General features: G+C 45.6%; 1 pseudogene; it reads right to left on the bottom strand.

Annotated features, from left to right (window-relative positions):
• Positions 1-1,652: 1,652 nt before the first annotated feature.
• Positions 1,653-4,214, bottom strand: LOC115419934 (uncharacterized; annotated as a pseudogene).
• Positions 4,215-9,461: the final 5,247 nt, after the last annotated feature.

Here is a 9,461-nt window from a genome sequence, read left to right as displayed (position 1 = left end):
ATCTTAACGCTAAACTCCAAAAACAACAGTCCATGTTGACTGACCCACGCCAGCGCTTCAACAAAGGCATCATTAAAGTGGTTCACATTCTGGATAAGCGCAAACATATGTGCACGATGTGCGCATGCACTCAAACAGCTGGAGTCGGACCTTAACAGGTGCCTCTGCGTTTTACTCCAGTGGGATGACTCTGTAGAAGTGACAGGGGGATGGTGGATTTATGTGCACGAAGTTGTTCTGTTGTTAATTGATATGTTTTGACAGCATATGTGAATTTAGAAAAGGTCAAATCCTTCAGAAATACACGTTGGTGAAGTTTTATTGTGTGAGTGACAACGTTCCTTTTCACAATTTCAAAGTATTATAAATGCACATACAGGTGTGTATTATTTGTTTTTAATAATTCTATAAAAATATGCAGGATTGTTCCATTTCATAATACTTGACATAGTATTAAAATATTTGGGAATACAGGATGCTTGTTTCTGTTTTTTTTTTTTTTTTTTCTACTTTTGATTTTCTTAATAAAAGTAAAATAATAGTTTCATATTAACACTTTTTAAGTATTGTAAATGTTAAAAAAAAGAAATATAAATAAATAAAATAATAAATGAAGAACACAATGTTACAAACGTATTATACATCTATGTATGAAAATTAGGTATGTAAATGAATGTTGCTAAATTAGAGTGGCCCTCCGGCAACTTCATTATGTAAAAGTAGCTCACAGAAGAGAAAAGGTTGGTGACCCCTGCTCTAGCTACTTGTTTACATGGCAGTCAGCTGTAAGGTTACATGTGCACCAACCTGATCCTCTGTGTTATCTAAACCTGATCCTTCTATGTTTGGAACACTGAGGCACTGACTGCGGCTGATCTAGCTGTGGTATTACTGTGTGCACATGAGTCATATTAAACAATACATTTGTACCTCAATAAACTTTGATAATCTTTGTTTGTTTTTGACTCCGTCAGTCATAAGCATTTTGTTGTGGTTTTTCTGCATTCTTAGGTTCACTTCCTGTTTTATTTTTCATTATTTATCTTATTTAACTTCCTTGTGTCAGTTTTACACTTCCTCCCTATGTGTTTCCTGCCTCAGTGATTGTCTGCCCTGCCCTAATGTGCCACACCTGTGCTCCAATCATCCTGACCTCCTTTTTGTATTTGGCTGGGAGGTAAGATATATCCCACCTGCGGTTAACTACATCCCACCTCAAAGCATTCCAGATGATCCATGTTGAATATAAACAACAAATATGGGGAACTGCAGATCTAAGCTAAAAATCAGGTTAGAAATCTAGGGGTAATAATGGACTCAGACCTAAACTTTAACAGCCACATTAAATCAATTACATCATCAGCCTTTTACCATCTCAGAAACATTGCCAGAATCAAAGGTTTACTGTCTAAACCAGACTTAGTTTGGTTAGATTGATAAATTAACCCCTAGATAAATCCATGCATTTACCTCTAGCAGGTTAGACGACTGTATCGGCCCTCTCACTGGACTCTAAACGAGCTGTTCGGTTCTTCCATACATCCTGTGATGCTATTTCTTGGGCACATCATCAGTGATAGTACCTGGGGTCACAGGGGGTTTCGGGTCTTTCAACTTCAGCCCCCCCACCCAGGCGACCCGACCGTGAGTGATCAGTTCCCAGCCTGTGCCCTAGAAGTGCTCGCCCACTCCTTGTCCCTCCTGATCCACAGCCATCGTGAGGCTCTCTCTGCAGCCTCAGAAGCTGCTCTGATGGCTCTTCTTTTCTGTGCTCCCGTGATGCCCAGGAGGCTGTAGGCTTTGCAGAGTGATTTTCCTGCAAAGCCCCTTCCCCCCGACTTTGATGGGCAAGCACCGTGCACGCCACCCCTGCTTGCAGCACTCCTCCACCAGCTCTGCTTATTTTTCCCTCTTCCTCTCCCTGGCTTCCTCCATCCTCTCCTCACAGGGCACCGTCAGCTCCAAGAAGATGACCTGCTTGGATGACTCTGAGAACAGGACGATGTCTGGTCTAAGGCTGGTTTTAGTGATGCTCTCAGGGAACCTTAGTTGTTTTCCCAGGTCCACCCTTAGCTGCCAGTCCTTTGCTGTTCCCAGGAGGCCTGTTTGGGCTTTTGGTCAGGAAGGTGGATGCTCTCCTGCTCACACGAAGGGGATTTCACGCCTTGATGTAACAAGCATTTGTTGTGGTTGATTGCGCTGTTGGTGGACTCAGCAACTGCCTTCAGCACCTGGTCATGGCGCCAGCGATAGCGGCCATCTCCAAGTGCTTTGGAACAGCTGCTGAGGATGTGCTCCAGATTTCCTCTACCTTGGCACAAGGGACATGCTGGAGTTTCAACCTTGCCCCAACAGAAGAGGTTCGATGGGCTGGGCAGGACATCATAGACTGACTGAATGAGGAATTTGATTCGGTAGGGTTCCGCCCTCCACAATTCAGGCCATGTGATTTTTCTGTTCATAGCTTCTTCCCACCTGGACCCTGTTGTCTCAATCCCACCATCTGGATTGCACGCCGCTCCTCAACCCCGGCCCTCACTTCGCGCTGAACCAAGTCCCGCCTTTCCTTGCCCTCAAGTTTGTTATAGTTAGGGGTTGGAATGGCTCCCAGTCCTGCACGGCCAGTCGTCACAGATCCCACGAGCTGTCTGTGATGGAGCTGTGATTCTGCCAGGTCCACAGCCTCCTGTGCCCTCCACTTTCTGCCAGTTCTCACCTCGATGTCAGCTTGAGATACTTTAGGGTCCTTGGACTCCCTATACTGCAGCACCTCCCTTGCTCTAGCAACCATGAACTCCTCAGTTAGGCTGTTAATGGGGAGCATCAGCTTGTTCTTGCTGCCATAGAGGGCGATGCTGCTTAGGCTTTGTGATAGGCCCAAGCAATGTCGCAAATAGCTGCTGACTCTCCTCTCAAGTCCGTCCATGGTGGAAATTGGAAATTCATATATTAGCAATGGCCACAGAATCCTTGGCAGGACTCCATGCTGGTATAGCCATGCCTTGAACTTCCCTGGAAGACCTGACTCGATTGTGGTCAGCCAACTGTCCAGTTGTTCATCGGTTGCCCTTATGGAGGCAGTGTCCTTTAGGGAGCAGTCGAAGGTCTTTTCGAGGCACTTCACTGGTTTTTCTGTGATTGACAGGATGCAAGTCCCTCTTAGTGAGAAATGGAACCGGTTGATCACCTTCCCTCTCTTTAGGCCTAGAGACCTGGATTTCTCTGGCTTGAAGTGCATCCACGCCCAGGTGGTAAGCCTCTCTTAGCCCTGGAGGATCCATCTGCATCCAGGGACTAACACTGTTGTTACGGTCAGATCATCCATGAATGCTCTGATGGGGGACTGGCGGATTCCGGATTTGGTTTTGGGGCCTCTGCATTCCAGCTCAGCAGACTTGACCAACATGTTCATGGCCAGGGCAAAGAGTATCACTGAGATGGTACATCCCGTGATGATCCCTTTTTCCAGTCGGTGCCTCTCAGATGTCACTGTGCCAGAAGTAAACCTCAGATCAAAGCTGTTATAGTAATCCATGATAAGGGCTTTGATGTTGTTTGGAACATGATGCCTCTCCAATGCCACCTCCACTAGCTTGTGAGGTATGGAGCCATTATGCATTGGCTAGGTCCAGCCATAGTACAGCCAGGTCTCCTTTCCCTTCTCAGGCCTCTCTGATCAGCTGTGTTACCACTCCACTGTGTTCAAGGCATCCTGGGACCCCTGGGATTCCCCCCTTCTGCACTGAGGTGTTGATGTACTGGTTCTTCAAGAGATAGTCTGAAAGGCGATGGGAAAGGATACTGAAAAATATCTTCCCCTTGACGTTAAGCAGTGAGATGGTTCTGAATTGCTCGATGGTGCTTGAATTCTCTTCCTTTGGAACCCACACCCCTTCCGCAAATCTCCATTGTTGGGCAACCTTCCCCCTCCTCCAGATCACCCTCAGGATCCTCCACAGATGCTGCAAGAGCTTGGGGCACCTCTTGTACACCAGGTATGGTACCCCATTGGGTCCCGGTGCTGAGCTAGTCCTAGCCGCCTTGACAACTGTTTGGATTTCCTTCCAACTGGGTACTTTAGTGTTGAAGAAGGTGGTTGGCATCGGTGGCTTGATCAGGTCTCTGCATTCGCCTAGGTTCTCTTCCCGGGCTGCATCGCTGTAGGTGTTGTGAAGGAAGGCATCTATCTCCCCTGTAAGACAGCTGCAGTACATCCAGAACACTGCCACTCGGGTCCTGACTAGAACCAGGAAGTACAACCATATTAGTCCTGTGCTCAGATCTCTGCACTTGCTTCCTGTTGCTCTGTGGCATTTGTGATGAACATAAATATCGGGGTTTCTATATTACATACATAGAAACATAATGCAAGAACAGACTGTAAACAGATAATTAGTGAGGTCAGCAGAGTAGTATTGTTACCCAAGTTTATGTGAGGCATGGGAAAAAAATGGACAAAATGAACTTTTTGGCATTTCAAATTGGTTTATCTACACTGAAGTAAAAAAAAAAAAAAAAAAAAAAAACACTAAAAAAAAAACCTTTAAAAACTTTACAAAGGGGAAGAAAAATCCAGGTGCTGTTGCTGTGTAAATCTGCCTTCTCTTCCATGGGCAACCACTCTGTAAAGAACAAAACAAAGAAACTGTGCTTTAATTTGACATGTTCTCCCCAGTGTGGACAATAACCCTGTAACACAGTTCAGTTAGCTACTTGGTTCAGTTCTGCCTTTTATCAACCCACCGAGGAAGCAACACAACATGGAAATGTTATCATACCAGTCAGTGGCTGGCGTTTTATCGTCTGTAATGTTTGTAGGTCACTAATTTCTGAAGTTGACTTTTTGTGAGCCATTAACCATGTGTTTGAGAAACCGTATTGTTTGCCACTGTTTGAACATCCACAATCGAAAGCTGCAAGTCAGTGGCTGCTGTGGCTTAGTTCAGCACACCGGTAGTCTGATGCAGTGACACAAGTTGTCTTTTTTGGTCCCTGTAGTCCTTTAGTTTTAGAAGCTGGTCCAAGGTCTGGTCGAAGCCATCTCTCTTTGTATATTTTCAAACACTGGCCTTGTTTGTGAAGCTCGCTCTAACTTGCCTTGGACTTCAACCCACAGTGCCAGAAAGCACCGCGTCTCCTCCTCAGTCTGCTGCTGTTTGTTTTTGGCATCTATGACTCTTTCTCTAAAAACTAAACTAAAAACCCACTGGTTGGGTAGTTGGCAGTTCTTAGCTTTCACTGTTCCTGGTTTGGTCTGTAACCCCCACCCACCAATGATGCAAGGGTCGCGTCATCAGTTTAGCCCAGCTCGAACTTGGTGCTTGCCTGGAACCTGTTTTGAACCACTTTGGAACTGGTTTGGCAGGTGCTTACGTGGTGGAAACAAAGAACTGGTGGTAAGTCAGGCACTGGCTCTGAACCAGCCCTGGAACCAGTTTAGTAGAAAAGGGGTATAAGATGGCACATTTTTTTCCCCTGCCTAAGTTGCCCTCAGCCTAAGAGACAGCTGAGGTTATATTAGCTCATGTTTTTTGTTTACATGGTTTTCTCCTCCGCGTCGAGAGGGGCCAGCTGAGGTGGCTCGGGCATCTGTTTCGGATGCCTCCTGGACGCCTCCCTGGGGAGGTGTTCCGGGCATGTCCCACCGGGAGGAGACCTCGGGGAAGACCCAGGACACGTTGGAGAGACTATGTCTCTCGGCTGGCCTGGGAACGCCTTGGGGTCCCCCCGGAAGAGCTGGAGGAGGTGTCTGGGGAGAGGGAAGTCTGGGCATCCCTGGTAAGACTGTTACCCCCGCGACCCGGCCCCGGATAAGCGGAAGGAAATGGATGGATGGATGGGTTTTCCCAGGGACATTGTGTCAAATCGGGGCCCACAATTCATCTCACATTTCTGGTGGAAGCTCTGTATGCAGTCAGTTTGTCTTCCGGACTAATGGCCAGACCATGAGGATGAACCCTGGTCTGGAGCTGGAGACCTGCCTGCACTGTCAAGCCATACAAAACCCTGCCTCTTGGAGTAAGAACCTCTCAGGTTGAATATGCACATAATATGCTGCCTTGTTCCGCTACAGGGTTGTCTCCTTTCCAGTGCAACTATGGCTACCAACTGTCCTTGTTTCCTGCACTTCAGTCAGTGTCCCACCAGGCCATGCTGTCATTTGTCTGTGCCATCAGATTTGGAAAGGAGCCCTCAGAACTTCTCCTCAGAAACCTCTGCTTGGTAAGTGAGGCAAGAGTACAAACATTGTTCTCCTGCTCCCACCTATCATCGGGATCACCGTGTCTGGTTGTCTACTAGGAACCTTCCACTTTGGGTCGCCTCATGGCTCCCAGGTTCATGGGACATTTTCCATATGCAATGGTGGGCGATATAGGCAAAAAATAATATCCCGATTATTGAAAAAAAGAAAATTCCTGATAATGATAATCTGATGATATCCTTTAAAATGTGAATTTCTTTTTTTTTTTTTTTTTTTTTTTTTTTTTACAAAAAATGCTGTAAAACTCTACTTGCTTACCAGGACATCTATGGATAGACACAGCATTGCAGAACAACAGCTCTTGTTTGTTTTTTGTTGAAACTTGTTCCTTTGTGTGAGTCAAGGATCATACTGTGTTGCAAAACGTTCCACGTTATTAACTAAACTTATAAGCTTCCAGAGACAACATTTCTAGTCACACAATGACAACAACAGACCGCTGTTATGACCTGGCTCAGAGGCCACAACAAAAAAAGGGAACACACCATAATGAAGTTTAACACAAGAGTATTTTATTAAATCAAAATAAGCCAAATTAAGCCAAATTAGACCAAATTAAACCAAATTAGAGAAAAGCCAACTAAAGTATTTTACAGAATGTAAATGAGTCATCAGTAATGTCAGTAGTGTAAGTGTGCATGAGTGGACGTGTGCTGATGTGGGTGTTGAAAAGTGCGAAACAGAACAAACATCAAAACAACATAACCAACCCAAAAGCTGACAAGGACCTGTGAGGGCAGAGGGCAGAGAGTAGAGAGCAGAGAGCGCAGCAGCAGCCAGCCAGCCAAATGAGAGAGCTACAAGCAGACTATTTGAAGACAGGAACTCTGGGCACCACAGGTGTTCCTAATCTCCTCATCAGGTGCCTGTTAAGAGACAGAAGCTGGAGACATGCACAGCTCCCCCAAGAGGACCCCAGGGGCCGTAACAACCGCACTTAGCATAGTGTGTGTATGTGATTGGCTGAGCTGCAACAGACATCAGAGACATTATAAGTACGGTGGCTCATTGTGAACAAACTTAACAGTCATTTAGTCAAATGATCTACATCCTTTCCCTTTAGCTCACACCTCATATACTAAACAGCAGTAACAAATCTTTAGGTGTGTATTTACGACACAGACTTTTCAAGTAACAAGTAAGCTTAAGACTACAACAGAAAAAACAGTTTAAAGTGGATAAACATATCACTTCAACAGGCAAGTCCTTGCATCGCTAATAAACATAGTGCATTACCAAGTGCATGGATGAAATGTAGCAAAATTGTTCAGTACACACAACTTTTCAAAATACTGGTAACCACATAAACCATATTGTGCATAAAACATTATTTTCCTGTTCATTACAAGCACTTTGGGTTGGGTTTACAGATGTGACCTGAACGTGTTGTGTAGTGTGCATTTCTGTTCTCCGTGGAGACATCTGTGGTTGGTTTGGGCTATAAAGGGCACATACTATGTGAGTGTATGGGGTTCGGCTCAGGTGTATGTGTTGTAGGGGGAATACAGTCCATTGTGGAAGAGCCAGTGTCCTGGGAGTCTGGTTCTTCTGTTTGGAGCTGTGATGGTGGCGGCTCTGCAACAGGAAGAATGTCACAGCGGTTTCTCCAATATGTCTTCCCATTGAACTGGATGATGTAGGAGTGTGGCTCTTTACCTATGTTTGACAGTTCCTAGCTTGTCATATCCTGTTGGGGTCTGCATTCGCACTACTTGTCCTTCCGCTAGAGGTTGCACTGGGCGGCTTGACTTGTCATAGTAGCGCTTTAAATTAGCCTTTTTATTGAGGAGTTGGGCATGGATTTGCTGAGTGTCCCTTGGAGTTGGTTCCAGTAGTTTAGTACATACAGGGATGGCTACACGTGTCTGACATTAGGCGTTCAGCAGGTGAGCCTAGTGTTGGGTCACAGGGAATGTTTCTCAAGTTCAGTAGGTTAAGAAAGACATCAGTTTTGTCTCTGTGAGATTTTTACATCAGCTTCTTAGCACTGCATACTGCTCTTTCAGCCAGGCCATTTGACTGAGGAAAATTAGGGCTGCTGGTGATGTGGACAAAATCCCACTGTTTTGCAAAGTCTTTAAATTGCCAACAGGTGTATTGTCTAGCATTGTCAGAAATGAGAGTGTGTGGTGTTCCATGAACTGAGAAATGTCTTTTCAGTTTCGTGATCACAGATGTTGCTGTCAGGTCATGAAGGAGGTCGATCTCAAACCATCCAGAATATAAATTCACAAGCACCTGATAGTGTTGGCCATGCCATTCGAAAATATCTGTAGCCACCGTGGACCATGGGATATCTGGAACTTTGTGAAGGTGGAGAGGCTCCTTTTGTTGATGACGCTTTGTGCTGTTGCACATGGCACACAACAGCAATTCTTCTGTCGTTGATAGTGAAGGCCAGAAAATTATGCTTCTCGCGCTGCGTTTGGTTGCTTCTATACCTGGGTGACCTTTGTGTACAATGTGTATGTATTCCTTATGCAGAGACCTGGGGATAACTGCCTTATGGCCTTTTATCAGGATTCCATCCTCCACTGTTAGTTCATCTCTGTAAGGGAAGAATGATTGAATAGCAGGCTGCAGCTGGTTTTGTCTGCCGGGCCATCCTTGCTGGATAAATTCACTGAGGATTTGCAGTGTCTCATCCTCTGCTGTGTGCTCTTTTAGTTCCTCCAGATGGGCCGTGGAGATGTAACTCACAGACATGACTTGAAAAGCATCACTTTCAGCTGGGCTCTGGGTGTCTTGTGTGTTTGGGGCTCTTGTAAGAGTGTGCCAAATACATATGTTTACCTTTCTTGTACACCAAGCTGATGTTGTAGCTCTGCAACTGGAGTAACATTCTCTGAAGCCGGGCAGGTGCTGCATGAATGGGCTTCTTAAAAATAGTTACCAGAAGTTGGTGGTCTGTTTCCACAATTATGGGCTTTCCGTACACATAATGTTTGAATTTTGTGCAGGCAAACACAACAGCCAAAAGTTCTTTCTCTATTTGAGTGTATCGTGTTTCAGTTTCTGTGAGGATGTGTGACGCAAAAGCAACAGGTCTGCCATTTTGCATGCAAGCAGCTCCAAGTCCATAGCATGATGCATCACAGGTGAGTGTGACAGGCTGTCTGACATCATAGTAAGCCAACACGGGTGGGCTAGATAGGCAAGATTTGAGGCGGTCAAATGCCTCCTGATGCTGCTGAAACCA

This window comes from Sphaeramia orbicularis, chromosome 5, assembly GCF_902148855.1.
Source record: "Sphaeramia orbicularis chromosome 5, fSphaOr1.1, whole genome shotgun sequence".
In the NCBI taxonomy this organism is placed as follows: domain Eukaryota; kingdom Metazoa; phylum Chordata; class Actinopteri; order Kurtiformes; family Apogonidae; genus Sphaeramia; species Sphaeramia orbicularis.
This window is presented reverse-complemented; position numbering and strand designations above follow the sequence as displayed.